General features: G+C 46.7%; 2 long non-coding RNA genes across 2 annotated transcripts in view; both read right to left on the reverse strand.

Moving 5' to 3' along the window:
• Nucleotides 1–2,348: 2,348 nt before the first annotated feature.
• Nucleotides 2,349–3,762, reverse strand: LOC119472201. Its single transcript, XR_005201320.1, has 2 exons — nt 2,649–3,762; nt 2,349–2,410 (listed from the first exon to the last, which is right to left on the reverse strand). It is a non-coding gene; the product is annotated as an uncharacterized LOC119472201 (long non-coding RNA).
• A 2,644-nt stretch (nt 3,763–6,406) lies between these two features.
• The window catches only part of LOC108308901, an 84,628-nt gene continuing 73,351 nt past the window's right edge, over nt 6,407–17,683 (reverse strand). Inside the window, exon 3 of the long non-coding RNA XR_005201311.1 lies at nt 6,407–6,983. This is a non-coding gene — a long non-coding RNA (uncharacterized LOC108308901). The remainder of the gene's footprint in view (nt 6,984–17,683) is intronic.

Here is a 17,683-nt window from a genome sequence, read left to right on the forward strand (position 1 = left end):
GGAAACACTGATATTGCTATCTCATGGAACTCTGTAGCATATCATCACAGGTGTATATGTTGGCAGCATGGCTCTGGTGCCGATGACCTGGGTCCATATCCTAGCTCTGCCTCTTGCTAGCTGAACAATCTTGGGCAATTTACCTAGCTCCTGTGCCTCAGTTGTCTCATCTGTAAATGGAAATAATACCATTATTGTAAGAGGACTGTGAGAACTGAATCAGTTAATACATGTGAAGTGCTTAGATCAGGCCTGGTTTGTGTTAAGTGCTCCGCAGAGCCGAGCCATTCTTATTCCTAAAAGTTTAGGAATTTCGGTCTAACTTTGCCACTTTCTGCCACATCTACCTACTCAGTGCCCTGTCATGTTTATGTTTAAGCTCAGGGTATATTTGTGAGGTAGGTAAATGGGGCCACATCCAACCTGGGGGCATTTAAACTCCATGGAAAAATTGCTTACCAAGCAAGAGCATTTTATGACAACCGCTAGTTCTAGGAACAGAGTTGAAAAGAACACAGGATGAAGGAACAGGTGAAAAGAATATAGGGTGAAGGAATAACAAGGGGAGAATAAGCAGAACTCTGGCCCTACCAAGATCTTGGGAATATCCAAGTGAGCCTCCCATCCTGTTTGGCAACATTAAATTAAAGGTTTTTCTCCCTTCCACCTCCCTCACCTCCACGACTATGGCCACAGATGCTGCAAGAAACAGTAGAACTAACCCAACATTAGGAATTTGCATATTCTTTCTATATGGCTATTTAGTTAATACTTTTATTTAAATGGACTTCCTTTTTTTCTTCAATAAAGTTATTTGTAGGAAATTGTATATTACTACTCTAAGTAACAACTGCCAGTCAAATTCAGACATCCACCTGTTTTTTCAAATAAAGTTTTATTGTAACACAGCCATGCCCATTCTTTTTGTATTGTCAATGGCTGCCTTTGTGCCACAACCAGAGTTAAGTAGTTGTGACCTGCAAAGCCAAAAATCTGAATAATCTTGGGCAACTTACTTGGTTAAAATCAAGCCCTTGTGACCTGCAAAACCAAAAATATTTAGTAAGTGGCTCTCTGAAGAAGAAAGTTTGTCTGTCCCTTCTCTAAGTGAAAAACCAGTGCCGCTTACCTTAACTAGAAAGAAAAAGTAAAAATAAATATTTGAGAAACAAACTATTTAAAAGATTTTAAAAATTAAAAATATTTAAAATATTAAATTCTTAGATTCTCTTTTTTCCACTCAAAAAGTATTTGTCCATCCTATTCATGCAGTCATTCTCTATCTGATACTTAAGAAAGAATGCAAGGTCCTGGGTTGAGGAGATGAACAACCAGGGATTCATATTTCGGTGGGAAGAGACAGACACTGAAAACCCAAGTATCCAAGTTTACCTTTAGTTTTTATTGCAACAGAAAATCACAAACAACACAATGTGTAGTGGGGTGACTGTGTGTTGAGCAGATGATCATGTTGATTGGGGGTCTAGAGAGACTTGTCTGAGAAGGTGAATTGGGCACAAACTCTAGCATTCCTGAAAGAGAACATGAAATGCAAAGGCCCTAGGGCCTGAGGCTAGTATGGGCTTGATAGATTTTTTTTCCTAGGCAACTGGATCCCATAGCAGCCATCTCTGATATCGTCCCCAGTATTCTCTGGTAGCTATGATTTGACTTGGTCAGAATGTGTTTTGGAGGGCTGTAGATCAGCTTTACTGGTTTCGGGGAGGGACTGGGCATAAAGCAAGATTCTGAACCGCCTCTAGGGAGATCTGTGAAGTAAGGGGTCCCAGCTGTGTTCTCTGGAAGCAGATGCTGAGGTGGACTTTAGGTGCATGTTTATTAGGGATCATCACTTGTGGGAGGCGGTAGAAGAAGGATTGGGGGAGGGAGATATTAAATGTGATGCAGTGTGACAAGGTCTTGGCCAAACTGGTGGGAAGCTCTGAAGTGTGTATTGCTGGTCATCCCATCCTGGGTCAAGCAGAAATGGCCAGGCCTGTGTACTCCATCTTGCCCAGTCACTGGAGGTGGGCTGCCCTGAGAAGTGTGACCTTGAGCAAGTTTGTTCTCTGCAGCCGAGGTCAACGCCAAGGGAGCTGACAGCTGGAAACCATCTGCTGACCACACACCCGTAGCTGGGCAAGAAGTCCTGCCCTGAACAGGGGTCTGGGCAGCACACTTCCCGGCTGTCCACGTAGAGGAAAGGCCCTGCTGTTCCGCCCTGAACACCACTCCCATTCTTTCCAGAACCTCATAGCCAGCTGCCTAGAAGGGTTTGAAAATGACCTGAAGAGTAAATCCTAGCTAAGGTATCAGCTGGAACAACTTACTGCACAAGTTTTTTCTCACAGAACTCGAAGACGGGAGCCATCAGGACCCAATCAATAAGCAAATTTATTCATTCAGGCAACTGATAAGAAATGATGAGTCATATTACTATGCATAGCAGTGAGAATCTCAGGGGGATCTGACACTCTGCTAGCTTGGGAGTTGTGAATATTTTGCAGTGCTTCTTGCAGAGCATGAAATAGACATCCACCTCCTGAAGTGACTTGTGGTTCAGCCTCTTATATCACCAAGGACTGTTCAGTCCCCGGCACAGTGAGCCACCTGAGAAAGGGGGATAGAGCTATAATTCAGTTACTCACCAAAAACCACTGCACCAGGTCAGCTCAGAAGACAAATTCCCCTAAGGACTCCAGGAATGCATGGAAGTGAGACAGCGAGTAAGTGTGGCCAGGACTCCTCCTCAGGACGGGCTCCCCTGGGGATGGCCCAGCAGTGGAAACCTCTGTTCATAGAAAAATGTTTGAGAACGCTGATTTCAGCCAATCCTCTTGTTGAAAACATGTGCTGTTCTGGGTAACCAGCGCCTGTTAAGACTTCAGTCTCTGATATGTCCCCAGGCAGGCAGAGGCCCATGGAAGGGAGGTACCATGTGGAAGGCCACACAGCCAGCTCCTGCAAGCCAGAAGAGCCTCAGCCCTGGTCCCTTTGGTCCCTTGTTTTCTTTATCATTGTCCACTCTGTGTCACACCCTTCCCGAGGCTGGTCCTCCCAGCTGCTTGGCTCCCCCATGGACCTGGTGCTGGGCACCAGCTCCCCTCTACCCTGGGCCCAGCTGGCCTCTTGCACACTGACAACGCCATGTCTTCCGCAATCTGCAGCAGGCTGTTGCCCTCTCAGCATCACCTAGCAATGCCTTCATCCACATGCTTCCCTGTACACATCTAAACAGGAGGGGCCTTTCCACACCCACCACTGCCCTGGAAAGCCCTGAGGGGGACGAGCATGGCAGCACACAGCATCCTGAGAAAGCCGCTGTGCGAGTGCAGTGTCTGCTAGAAAGGGGGGTGCTGCCCAGAGGGATGAGTTTACATAGGAAGTAGGGAGGTTCCCTAGAACCTCTCTACTGGCTCAAGGAAAGGTGCTGATGACTTTCACTGCCTCTGTGCCCAGGGAGGCCTCCAAGCCAAGTTGGGGGCTCCAGGGTGGGACATGGTCTCCTGCTCCTACCTGCTTTGAGAACTCTGGCTTTATCCTCCAGAAAGCTTCAGAAGCTGCTGTTTGGGGAGCCAATTTCTAGTTACTTCTTTGCCATCAGCCCACAGGCCTGGGCCCCAACCTGAGTCCTTTGGAAAATAGAAAGTGAATTTACAAAGGTAAACACAGGGAGTTAAGCACCCCTTGGTAGGATTCAGCAAGAGAATGATCTAGATTTGGGTGAAGGAGGGTCAAGAGTCAGACAATCTAGGTGAGTGTCTTTTTTTTTTTTTTTTTTTTTTTTAATAAAGATGAGGTTTTACCATGTTGGTCAGGCTGGTCTTGAACTCCCGACCTCAGGTGATCAGTCTGCCTTGGCCTCCTGCTTGGATTACAGGCGTGAGCCACCACGCCCAGCTATTTTCTTTTTTTCTTTTCTTTTTTTCTTTTTTCTTTAAATATATGGTGGCTTTTACCAGGCCTTCCTTCTCAGAACCCTTTGGCCGTGTGTTCAGGATCCAGGTTCCTCTGGCCCACTGAAGCAGAGAGCATTAGGAGGTCTGGAGAGGCTGCACTTGACCCCGCTTCTTGGGTTACTCTGATTATAGTGAGCCATGAGAACCACTGACCAGATGGAAGCTGGTCTTGTGTCCACCCCAGGACTGATGAGCTTCTGGGGACCTTGGTTTTCTGTAAAAATGGATTGCATTGTTCCCTTTACTTTTGGAGATTTTATGGTTTACCACGCACTTCGTGTATATGGTCTCATTTGGTTCTCACAGCACCCTAGGATGTGGAAAGGGACTGCCACTGTCAGGAAAGGCAGGCAAAGCCAAGGAACAAGGATGGAGCAGCAAGAGCGGTAAGAGAGGCAGGCAGAGATGTGGGCACTGGACTGGCTGACGGGGCCTCCAAAGACTATGTACCCCCCGACACACACCTCGCAACCAAATCTTCCAGCAAGAGAAAAAAAGAGCGAGGAGATCTAGAAAGCTCTGAGAGGGGTGGAGCTGCACCTGCAGGAGGGGAAGGGAATGTCGCGTTAAGGCATTGGAAGCCAGCAGGACTGGAGTGGGGCACATGCAAGGACAGGGGGGTGGAGGGGGAAAGAGCTGGGAGGGAGGAAGCCCCATATTGGAGGGCTTCAGGGACAGGCCTGGTGCTCTTGGTAGAGTCCTGAGAAGAGCTGTTCTCTGCAGGGCCTGGAAGGGTGTGGCCGCCCCACGATGGGTGTGAGAGGTCACAGTTCCTGAAGGAGACATCTGTCAGTCTGCATCTGTTTCCAGCCAAGCAGAGCAGGAAAGGCTTTGGGATGGCTGTGAGCCCGGGCTCCGAGATGGGAAGTGATGATGGCATGAATCACGGGGAAAGAGAGCGAGGAGAAGACGACCAAGGCGTGCTCCTTTCTTCTCCCACTCACTCCTGCTCATCCCCATTGCTGTGCTTCTCTCCACTCTGTCCAGTGGCTCAGAGCCAAAAGCGGCTCCTCCCCTCACCTGCAGGAATCCTTCTGAAGGCTGACTGCCGGTCCGCACACAAACTCAATCATCTTCAAGGACCGGCAAAACTGCCTTTGGCTTGATTATCATTTTAAGGCTAACGAACATGATGTGAAATTAAGAAATAAAGAATGGATTAACATGAATGTCTTAAAGCAGGATTTCAATATTGTGTGGTAGAGAAACTTTGTATTTAGAGAACCAGGAGGCCCCTCAGAGGCCATCAAATCTGGACAGGATCCTCTTAAAAGCTATAATCTTTCAGCCTCCCAGCTTCCACCTGGCTGTCCCATCTTCCCCCTTGCCTGTCTTCTCTGTGCATGAAGAATATCTAATTTTCAGCCTTGGCATGATAATGCTCACCCCATCGTAGGAAGAAGGTCACGATTTCATTGCACTCATCCATCCTGCCCTCTTCCCCTCCCTCAGGACCCTCGAAGCAACAGTCTGGCTCTGAAGCTGACCAGTGATCCCAGGAAGTGTGGGAAGGCATATAAAAAGACCCCAAACCAAGGTTTTAGACGATGACTGTGTCAGGCCAGAAATGCCAAAAGCCAGGACAGGCAGGAGAGCTCAGGGCCCCGTGTAGTCTGCAGTGGGCCCTGGGGGCCGGCGGGCATGGCCGCTCTTAGGCCAGACACTCCGAGCCACAGCTTGGCAAGCGATGCAAACACACATTGGTACCTTCAACTCTCTGGTCCCCGCAAACAAATGCATTTGGGGGCACCTAATTTATTTTGCTCGCTCTTTCCTTCTGCATCCAAGACTTGAGTGAGAAGTGAATCAATCTCAAAGAGCAGAAAGAAGGGGAGTGAGAGCACATCCGGATCCTTGCAGGAGATGATGTCTGTGCCAACCCTTCTTCCCTTATTCCTCCCTGAAGGCCACCCACAGCCACTCCAACAGCTCCCTACCTCAGCCACCATCATCTCTCTGCCCTGGGGCTTTCTCTGGCCTCAGGAATATGACCTATCTATACATGGGGCAGACTGAGAGCACAGGGAAGCCAGTGTCCCAGGAGGAACCCAGGAGGAGTGGGAGTTGGTAGATAAACACCCAGTTTCCTCCTAGAGGGAGTGCCTCCCGGAATATCCCCATCCGGACTGACCCCGGGTGCCCACACAAACAACCTGCTCACTAACACATCTGCTCCCCTCATCCCACTTACCCTAGTTTCTTTTTTATTTTTTTAGACACAATCTCACTCTGTCGCCCAGGCTGGAGCACAATGGTGCGATCTCGGCTCACTGCAACCTCCGCCTCCCAGGTTCAAGCAATTCTCCCACCTCAGCCTCCCGAGTAGCTGGGATTACAGGTGCACGCCACCACCCCCAGCTATTTTTGTATTTTTGGTAGAAATAGGGTTTCACCATGTTGGCCAGGAGGGTCTCAAACTTCTGACCTCAAGTGATCCACAGCCTCAGCCTCCCAGAGTGCTGGGATTACAGGCGTGAGCCACCACACCTGGCCCCACTTTACCTATTTTCTACTGTGTTTCCTGGAATCACCTCATGAATAAATCATTGCACCAAAATTCTTTATTCAAGGTATACTCCGAAGGAACCCCAAATTAATATAAGATGAGGTTTAAAGAATCTAATATGGGAATCATCCACACTCCTGCATGGAATGTGTCCCTGTGTGCCACTGTTGGGTCTGCTGGGGTGACAGCTAATCATCTGAGAATCGCAGGCAAGAAGAAGAAAGGAACTGGGCCCCTCACTCCACAGACACGGCCCGGCTCTCAAGCTCTTCACCAGAAGCTGAGTCGGGCTGCAGAGCTCCCAGGCCCACAGTAAAGGCCTTTAATTTACTCTGAGCCACTTTAACCCGGCATGGAAGGCAGCGGGATTTTGTGTGAGGCAGGTGAGATTAGCTCTGAAAAGCTGAGGTGACCCCAGGCATGAATTCTGCTCAGAAGTGCCCATCTTGGGGAGTTCCAAATCATCTGTCCCAGTCCCTGCAAAGAGGCAGGATCAATCTCCAGGAAACCCTGGCAACCTGGAAAACACAAATCAGTGAGTATGGATCAAGAGAATTTCATGTTGCTTGGAAAGAAAGAAAACATCTTAAACTACTTTCCGAAGAGCCCCAAACCTGCAGCCAGCATGCAGCAGCCAGCAGAGTCCCTCCGGCACCCAGCACGTGGCCCATCGCCTGAGCACTGGGCTCACTACTCCCCAGCCTCTCTCTCCTGTGTCATTCATCTCTCTCAGTAGTTGACCTGTCGTTTCTCAGCCCACCCCTGCCACTTGGCCACTAAGCCATAGGAGAGGAGGAAGAATTCCAGGGAGAAGCTGAGAGCAGTCTGGGTGGCCAGAAAGGGAGCAGCCCCATGAGTGAGCCCGGGAGGGGAGGCAAGTTCCTAACTCCTGAGCCCACAGCCAAGGGGGTGGTCAGGGCTGGGGGTAGGGGTGACTCCTCTTGATTCCAAAACCCTTGTGTATTTTCAGGGAAATTTTATCCATATGTTTCTGATTCATTAACACTTAACTCATCAACATGTTATGTGGTGAGAGCTATTTGAAGTCCAACACGCCTGTTTAATGAGACTAAGGAGCCTTTTGACTGTCTTTTATTTTTTGAGAAAGGATGAGATTTTTATTTTCCTCTTTTCTCTCCAGAGAAGCAAGCAGTCATATCCTGTACAGTGATTCAGGGCTATGAAACTTACATCTTTGGAAAGACTATGAGACAGAAAGACGAAAGCCCGTGTATTGGGCTTGGATCTCCCTTGACCAAGGTGATCTTCTCTTGACCAATCATCTTCTCGAGCTTCTGCAAACATCCAAGCTCTTCAAGTGACAGAGAAAGATGTTTAAAGCCAAATTCTCATGACATCAAAATTCCTGAAGGCCCTAACTTATCTGTTCGTTGTTATCACCTCCTCATCATCTGTCTCTTGCCCAGACTTTAGCTACATACATTCTGTTCTTAATGAAAATCTTCAAGATGAAGTCTGGAGAAGTATGAGTGTGGCAGGGGCCAAAAGAAGTTCTTTAATGGATATGAAGGTTTAGTCTCCAGAATCAGCTGAACCTCAGACAGAGTAAGAGGCATGGATGAAAATAGGGACCAGCTGGATGAAAAGCGAAGCAGAAAGAACTGAGCATCCAGGACATGAGGTACCAGATTACTAACTAAGGAAACTGTAGAATCTTCCTTTCTGTACATCCCAAATTAAAGGGTGATCAGACTCACCTTCTTCCCACTGCGTTTCTGACCCACTAAGTTGTTAATTAGCTGCCCTTCCCAGAGACAGAAGAATGGATAAGATGACCTTCGGGAACCCTTACCCACCTCCCCCAGGGCTTTTACCATTCTCCCATTAGCCCAGCTTAACTCAGCAGAGCCCACTAAGAACAGAGGGCCATTATGTTATCTTCTCTTAAGACCACAGATTGCCAGAGATGAAAAGGTCAGAAGCCTCCAGTGCTCTCTGGGGCGGCCTATAGTTGCTGGTGCTTTGTCATGCCGGGTGAAAATAAAGCCAGAAGAGTGACCAAGGGCTCTCCCAGCAGGTAAATCTAGCCTCCAGTCTTCCCCTCTCATTCAATCAGCTCAGAGACTTGGCTGCATGCATTATTCTGGCTCCTGAGCAGAGAGACTTGAGGTGCCATGCATGAAGACAGCAGTTTAGATGCTGGAATGATTTCACACACTGAGAATGGGGGTGGGAAACAGAAACCATCTGTGTGCAAGTGAGTGTTGATGTCCATAGAATCCCAGATGCAGGGAATGTTGCTTCCTGAGTACCTCAGTCCAGTCACTCCAGCTGCAGAGATGAGATCTAGCCCTACATTGCTTTTTCCTCCCATACCAAGGTTCCAATTTATGGATGGAATAATTCCTGTGTCAATCAACACACCTTTATTAAATACCTGGGACAGAAGAAGAGAGAGAGAGAGAGAGCAGAGGCACCAAAGACAGAAGCCTCAGTCCTTTTACAACCTAACCTTAGAAGTGATATTCTATGTATTGCTTCTGCTGTATTCTTTCCACTAGAAGCAAGTCTGTAAGTCCAGCCCATGCTCAAGGTGAGGGGATTACACAAAGGTGTGAATATCTGGAGGCAGGGATCACTGGGAGCCATCTTGGAGGCTGATTGTCACAAATCCTTTCCTTGCACCTACATTCTTTTCCACATTTCTCTGCTCCCTTTAGAGCAAGNCCACCAGGGTGGAAGTCAGAAGATGTGCATCTGCCTGCCTCAGGCTCTGCCACTTTCTGGGCATAAGGCTTATGCCCCTGGGATTTCCATTATATCTGCAAAGCAAATGAGTTAAGATTTTTTTTCCGTTGGTGAGACTCCTGACATGGTTCCCTTGGAGGGTAGGTGGCAGACTCTTCAGGTGGCTAAATGCCCTGAAAAGTCAACCATCCCTGCCTTTTTTATAGAAAACCTTCTTCCTGGGCCATACATACGAGCTTCTTATTGTCATAGCCCTCCTGGGGAGGAAACGTCTTTCCTGGTGGGAATGCTTCCCGGCATCTAACCCTCCATTTGTTCCACTGAGGCCTCACCCCTTCTTATCTGTGCCTGTTCTCATTGGTACCAGAGACACTTTCGCATGTTTCTCTAATAACCTTTACATAATTTAAACATGGAGCACCTGGGCCCCTAGGTGTCTGAGTGACAGGTGACTTCCACCAATAAGCCAGATCACCAGTGCCTAATTCAGACAGATGGAGACTGTGTTCAGCTGCCCTTTGCCACATGGCTCATCCTGGGACTGACTTGTTTTGTGGCCCTTTCTTGACCAGGCACCATCAAGTCAGAAAAACTGTGAAAAGACATAGAAAACTGCATGAATTAAGGAAAGAAAGGAAGAGAAAGAGGTTAGCTGAAATTGAACTTAGCGGGGCTTAGCCCTTCGCTGGGAATCTCATTGTCTTTTCCCAGAAGACCTTTGTGAAAGTCATTATCTTTGTGGTCAGGAGGAAGAGACTTGAGCTTTGTGTCCACAGCCAGTTTGTCAAGATCAGGCCCACATCTGTTTCTCATTAAGCTGTGAACCATTCTTAAACTTTGCTTCCCAGTACCTTCGAGTAGTTTTGAGTAAAGCAAATCCTTTCTTTAACCTAGGATTAAATCCTATTAGACTTCAATGGACAAGAGCCACCAGAATTGACTTTCTTTGTCCTAACCCATGGACAGTTACCTTCCCAATGTCTTGTGTGTACTACAGGTTCTCTTCAGGGAGCCAGACTTTATTAAAACTGTGGATATCATCAGGAAAAGATCACAGGTGAGCCTCTAGGTCCCAAAGAGTGCTGGGACTCAGGACCCCATCCAGAGAGTGGATGAATTCTAGCTCTAGTCCTCTTTACCCAGGACCATGTGCTGGAGAACGTGGTTCTGGACATTGGAGGTTGGCCCGAGTGCTGCACAGGTAGGCCATCAGCCTCACCCTCCACTTCTCTCCTGGCCTCCCTCTCAGAGCCTCCCAGGACTAGGAAGAGAAGGTGTGCCTCTAGGTGCTGATGCTGACTTCTTTCTGGAGCACATACAGCCTGGCTAAAGAGGACCAGCTATGTGAAATGGGAGGCAAAGCTCTTAAATGACCTATGAATTTTACTCACTGCCATAAACACATCAGAATCATAAGAACTTGATAGTACTTCACAACCTCCCCAGATGTCTCTCCCCTGGCATTGAGAAGAGACCTTGAGAATCAACACCAAGGCCAATTTTGCCTGAGGCTCAGGCACATGCACCCCTTTCTAAGGGGACCTCCCATTGCCCATTAGTGACTCACTGATGAGAGCAGCAGCCCCAGAATGACTGCAGAGTTCTTCCTCCTCCGTCTACCTTGATCCAATGCCCAAACCCTGCCTGCCTGCTCAAGTGCACCAAATGGGTTTATGCATCATCCTTGAAGCCATGGCCCCTTTCAGTGGATCAAAGGACTGTAAGTACCAAAAGTCCAGTGTGTTCACTATGTTCACAAAGACTCCACCACTGTGGGCACTGTATTCTCCTTGAAATAAGAATTATCCCATTTAATCCTCAAAATAGTCCTATAAGGACAAATGTTTGCAAATGAGAATAAGGGAGATTAAGAAAGAATGTTACCAAGAGTCACACGGCTAGAAAGGTTGAGCCAGGATTTGATCCTAGGCAACCTGACTTAACTACCACTCCATGAGACCCCATGATATTTCACAGCTCTCAATAAATGCAGCTGGAGGTAGCTTCTGTCTGTTTGGAAAGGCAAAACCAGGACTTACAAATCAAATGTTTTTAAGAACAAGCTCTCCCTAGAGAGATTGTGTTTTCCCAAGATCAGGCATCAAATTGGTCTGAGGGCCTAGGAGATGGGGGCCTTTTTGGCACCCCTCTTTTTGAGTAGCACCCCTAGAGAACAGCCTTATACTGGGAAGTCAGCAATCCTCTCCCACTGCCCATGCCCTGACTTCTGGGAGCCCCAAGTTTTGCACATCAGGCAGGGTAACATGAGGGACAAAGGGTAAGGACTTGGAAATGGGAGTCCGGCCTCTCCATGTGTCCTTGGGCTCTCCTCAAACCCAGTGCTTAGAGATTGCAATTTGGGAACCTGAAGGAAGGACAGGGACAGGCATCTGTCATGTTGGCTGTAAAGCTACTATCTCTCATATTAGGCATCTGGCACGTACAACCTCTAAGACACTACGCAGATGTGCCCCCGATCACCTCACTGCAGAAGCTAGAGAAGAACCACAACATTGCAAGGGGCAGAATGATCCTGGAAATTAATTTTTAGATGCAGATTTTTGAGCTGTCAGGGGCCTTAGGAATCCCCCCACTATAGCTCCTTCCTTTTACAGATGAGGCAAATGAATTCTAGAGAATTGCTTTTGAATTCCTTTGTTAGGATGAATCCAGTCATGAGTAACTGGGTTCATACGTGTCCGTTAGAACTCCCACCACCTGAACCCAGGAACTCATCAGAACCTCTGTGAAGCTTTGAGCCAGCAGTCACAGGAGTAACTCTGGCCCAGGAATACATATGTTTGAAGAAGAAGCATTCTAGAAAATGAGACAATCCTAGATAATGAGACCATATGATTTATTATCCAAACTGGTATGTTTTGAGAGGGTAAACCAAAAGAAACAGGGACATACAATCTCAATAACCATAAGAAATCTTAGGGTCCTTCTTGGTGGAGAAGGAAGCATTGTGTAAGCATTGTGTAAGCATTGACTTAGGATGCAGGAGACTGAGCTGGCTTATTCATTCAGTCAATAGGCTCTTCCTGGACCCCAGCACCAATGAGACAGCTAAGAGCCTGCACACACACAACCTAGATTTTGGTGGTTCAGCTCCTGTTACAATTAGATGTGTCTTTCACAAGTCACTGCCCCTCTCTGGGCCTTATTTTCATCTTCAGAAAATAAAGGCATTGAACCGTATCACGTCTCAGGCCCCTCCCTTCAAGCTGTAGCGTCTGGGAACTTATGGGATCCCTGGCTGAGAGAAGGGGTCCCAGCACAGCAGCCTCCCACCTTGTCAGCCCAATGCACTAACAGCAGAACACATGGCTGGGCCCACAGGCTCCCCAGGCCCTGCCCTCACCCAGCCTGCCCCAGCTCCCCCCACAACCTGTTGTTGCTCTTTCTGTTTGATGGATGGGAACATCCCTATGCTGGGAGACCCTGGGAAGGGACTGTAACACATGCACACGGGTGTTCACAAACACTCATAAGAACTGGGATAAATATTAAAAGCCACAACATTCAAACAAGTGCAGAGGCCATGCCAAGAATCCTCTGGCACTGCCTCTGTGGAGCACCTGGTCATGTTTAACCAAGCTGCAAATATGATTTCCATGTGGGAACTCCCAGCAGGGATGGTGAGAGGCAGACTGGACATCCTCAGCATGAGCCAGGCTAGCCTGAGTCACCCCATTTTCGCCTAAGGGACACGTTCCACTCCTGCCAGGCAACATCTGACAAAGAGGGAGAGTGCAACCCCTCCAGGTCTCCACCACATCCTCACTTCGGATGTGCTCTTTTACCTAAGCTCTGCCACCACCTCCCTAGGAGCCGGCAGATGGGGAAACAGAAGGGAGATGGCTGGTAGGGCCCACTGGCTTCCCTCAGAGCACCTCAGCCTAATAGAAGTTGTCATGTGTCAGCTCAGGGCATGAGCAGAGCCCTCCTGGGCAGCAGCTGCTCCAGCAGCTAACAGCCAAAATAGTGCTGATATGAGGGAGGCCCAGCTCAGAGGTTGGACAGAGGAAGGAGCCCAGGACCCACAGCACAAAAACAACCAAACGGCAGGTGAAGGGGAAACAGACTCTGCATACAAAGTTGACCTCCTGCCTTCAGCCAGCTTGGACCTCAGTGTTAAGGATGCCACCTTTCAGATGTGGTGAGCAAGAGAAAAGCAGGAGGGGTCAGATAACTTGGAACCCACTGCTAAGCTTTGTTCAACTTTTCCCAAAAATCCCAGATCTTGAAGTTACAGATCCATAGGGATCACGGTGTCTGACGCTCTCATTCTGCAAATGAGCACCCACACTCACGTAGGTTCCAAGGACCCATCCTGTGCGGTTCAGCCAGCAAAGCCTGAGTCATCCAGCCTAGCATTCTGCTGTATACTATATTCTCATCCCTACTCCTTACCAATAAGACAATACAAACGTCATAATGGGGTCAACCATGGATTTATTCATTTACTCTCTATTCAAAGTATCATAATTCTTTGGTTTTGAATCTTTACAAATCTCAAAATATCACCTTTTTGCAAGTAACAATTTTGTAATGTGGGCTATTCTGATAACAATTTTTAATAACTAAAGAAAGTTTAGAAGTTAGTTTAAAAATTTAAATTTTGAGGAAGCTGTAACATTTTACCAAATGCTGAATTTTCTTTATAACTAGCCAAGATATACTAATTGTTTCTGATGCTCCAGTTCCCCTTAATGAAGCATTTGAATTTGGAGAACATGGATCTATTTGTGATTTACATATTCCCCATTCATGAGGTCTTGTGTTCCGGTGAGTTCTTCTGTTGGGAATAATCAGAAAATGTGGTGAGTCTTTGCAAGAAACAGTAAAGGAGATAAAATTGTTAAGAAAAAGTTGCAAGTTTTACAATGAAGTCATAGGAGAGAGAAGAGCACCTGTCGTGACTATTAGGAGGAAGGGAACTGATGGGAGCAGGGGTATTGGTTAAGACTTCCACTCACTCATAGGCGGGTGTTGAACAATGAGAACACATGGACACAGGGAGGGGAGCACTACACAGTGGGGTCAGTTGGGGGGAAATAGGGGAGGGACGGTGGAGGGTGGGGAGCTGGGGAGAGATAGCAAGGGGAGAGATGCCAGATGTAGGTGATGGGGAGGAAGGCAGCAAATCACACTGCCATGTGTGTACCTATGCAACAATCTTGCATGTTCTTCATATGTACCCCAAAGCCTAAAATGCAATAAAATAAATAAATGGGAAAAATAAAATAAAAATAAAAATTACCTTGTGGAAAAAAAAAAAGACTTCCAGAGGGGTAAGCCTTTGAAATCCCGTGTGTTGAGAAGGAGGCTTGATAAGGGCTCCTGCAGTTCACCAAGCAAGTTCAATAAAAGTTAACCGAAGCATTCAAACGTTCCAACTTAACCAGGGCCCACTGTGTTTCCAGAGACTGCCTTGGCATCCCAGTTGTAAAATCACATTGCCCATTGTGTGGCGAACAGATGCAGAAAACTTGCCTTTTAACGTGCTCATTATAGGAAGGAAAGCAAAAGGACTATCTAGCCTGTCATTAAAACAGCAGGGGAGTGAAAGCTTGAAAAGTTCTAGCAAGTAGGGGGAAGTAAATGGAAATTAAATGGATAATAGTGGATATATTGTGCTAAGAAGATATGTATCATATCTTTTAAAAAGGCAGAGCACTAAATAGGGGTGCCACATTTTTAGTGAATATATTTATTCATTATCTAGTCCCTTATGAATTTTCTTGTGCCCTCAAAATCCCCCCCGTCTTTTTTGAGTTTTTAAGTTTGTTAATAGTAAACTAGTAAATTTCTTACTCTGAATTTATGCGTGTGTGAGTGTGTGTGTGTGTGTGAGAGAGAGAGAGAGAGAAAGTGTGTGTGTGTGTGTGTGTGTGTGTGTGTGTGTGTGAAGAAAACTTGACTTCCTCTTAAGGCAAACAAACACACATACACAATTAGGAAAAATCGGGAGTATGACTGATCAGTAACAAACCTGATAATTAAGGAATGACAACGTCTTCATGTAGGTGGTTCACATACTCCCACAATGCAAAGGGAGATGTCTAGGTAACATGGTGACCAGGTGGCTGGTTTAAGGGCTGTTAATCATTTTAACTAGCTCTCTGGTTTGAAAGACAGCACACTGGAGATACAGACCTGAAATTGGTTCTCACTTCTGCCCCTCCCTAGCTTTGGAACTTTGGAAAAGCTATTTACATTCTCTGAGCTTTCATTCCTTCACTTACAAAGTTAAGAAAATAATGCCTATTTCACAGCACTGTGGTGAAGATTACATAAAGTGATGTTTGTAGAAAGCAGCTTGTATGCTATAAATTGCTTTGCAATTTACAATTGCAATGGCTAAAACTCCAAATCTATGTCAGTTTGGAATCTGAAAAGTGATAATTAAAAAAAAAAAAAAAAAAACTTTCTATTAGAAAACAGGAGAACGAGTGCAGTGGCTCACGCCTGTAATCCCAATACTTTGTGAAGCCAAGATTGGAGGATAGTCTAAGGCCAGGAATTTGAGACCCTCCTGGGCAACATAGTAAAACCCTGTCTCTACAAAGAAAAAAAAAAATTAACTAGTTGGATGTAGTGGCATGAACCTGTAGTCCTCGGTACTCAGGAGGCTGAGGTGGGAGGGTCACTTGGGCCCAGGAGTTAGAGGTTACGGCAAGCTATAATCACACCACCACACTCCAGCCTGGGTGACAGAGGAAGACTCTGTCTCAAAACAAAAGAACACAAGAGAATTCAAATCGGACATCAGAAAGCCCAACCTACCCCCCATGAGGCCTGCTGAAAACAAGAAACAAGTTGATGGAAGTTAATCAAAATTCCTTTTCAGGAGACTTTTCTTTGCAAGAGGTTGTTCCACTCTAAGAAGGCAAAGAATAGTTATTTGTTTCCTTTGTTTTTGCTTTTTTGTTGTTTTTTTTGGGGGGGGGTGCATTTAAAAAAAATTGTATATATTCAAGGGGCCCAAGTGTAGTTATGTTACATGGATATATTGCATAGTGGTAAAGCCTGGGGTTTCAGTGTACTCATTGTCTGAATAATGTGCATTGTACCCATGAAGTAATTTCTCATCCCTAGGCACCCTCTACCCTCCCACCCTTTTGAGTTCCCATGTCTGTCATTCCATGCTCTATGTCTATGTGTACACATTATTTAGCTTCCACTGGCAAGTGAGAACATGCAGAATTTGACTTCCTATTTCTGTGTTCTTCCACTGAAGATAGTGGCCTCCGGTTCCAACCATGTTGCTGCAAAAGACATAATTTTATTCTCTTTTGTATGGCCGAATAGTATTCCACCGTGTCTATATACCACGTTTTCTTTATCCATTCATCAGCTGATGGACACTTAGATTTCTCCTCTTTGGAGCTGGAGCAGCCTGGATGCAGGGAGCAGTGTTCTAAGGCTGTAAAGAGCATCAGAGCTCTGGGCCTGGCCTATGAAACCATTCTTTCCTCATAGGCCGATAGGTCTGTGATAGGAGGGGCAGACTGGAAGACTTCTAAAATACCTTCAAGGTCTTTTTCCCATTGCTTTGGCTACCAGCATTTGGCTTTCAATCATACAAATATCTCTAGCAAGTGGTTGCTCTGCAGCCTGCTTGAATTCTCCTCCTGACAATGCTTTTTCTTTCTCTGCCACTTGGCCAGGCTGCTCTAGCTCCAGCCTCAGCTCAAAGGGTCCCAGATACACCTCCAGCCACTGCTTCAGAGGTTGCAAGCCATAAGCCTTGGTGGCTTCTGTGCAGTGTTAAATTTGCAGGCTCACAGGGTATGAGAGTAAAGGAGGTTTGGCAGCCTCAATCTGGATTTCAGAGGATATATGAAAAAGCCTGGGTGTCCAGGCAGAAGCCCGCTTGCAGCCCTCACAGAAAACCTCTACTAGGACAGTTCTGAGGGTAAATATGGGGTTGGAGGCTCCACTCAGAGTCTTCACTGGGACACTTCCTCGTGGAGCTGTGGGGAAGGGCCACTGTCCTCCTGTACCTGGAGTGATAGATCCACCAAGCAGCTCACGTCATACATGTAAAAAATGCACAAACACTCGACTCCAATCCATGAGGCAGCTATGGGGACTGTGCCCTACAGAGACACAGAGAAAGAGCTGCCAAGACTTTGGGAGCCCATTTCTTGCAGCAGTGTGCCCTGGATGTGGGGCAAGGAATCAAAGGAGATTATTTGGGAGCTTTAAGATTTAATGACTGCCCTGCTAGGCTTCAGACTTGCATGGGGCCTGTAGCCCCTTTCTTTTGGCCAATTTCTCCCTTTTGAAATGCGAATGTTTACCCAGTATCAGTACCCTCATTGTATCTTGGAAGTAAATGACTTGTTCTGATTTTTATGGGTACATGATTTAAGGAATCTTTTCCTGATGAGACTCTGGACTTAGGATTTGAGACTTTTGACTTAATGCTGGGATGAGTTAAGACTTTAGGGGACTATTGAGAAGGGGTGATTATATTTTGAAACACAAGAAGGACATG

Source organism: Cebus imitator, unplaced genomic scaffold (genome assembly GCF_001604975.1).
Source record: "Cebus imitator isolate Cc_AM_T3 unplaced genomic scaffold, Cebus_imitator-1.0 Scaffold89, whole genome shotgun sequence".
Lineage (NCBI taxonomy): Eukaryota > Metazoa > Chordata > Mammalia > Primates > Cebidae > Cebus > Cebus imitator.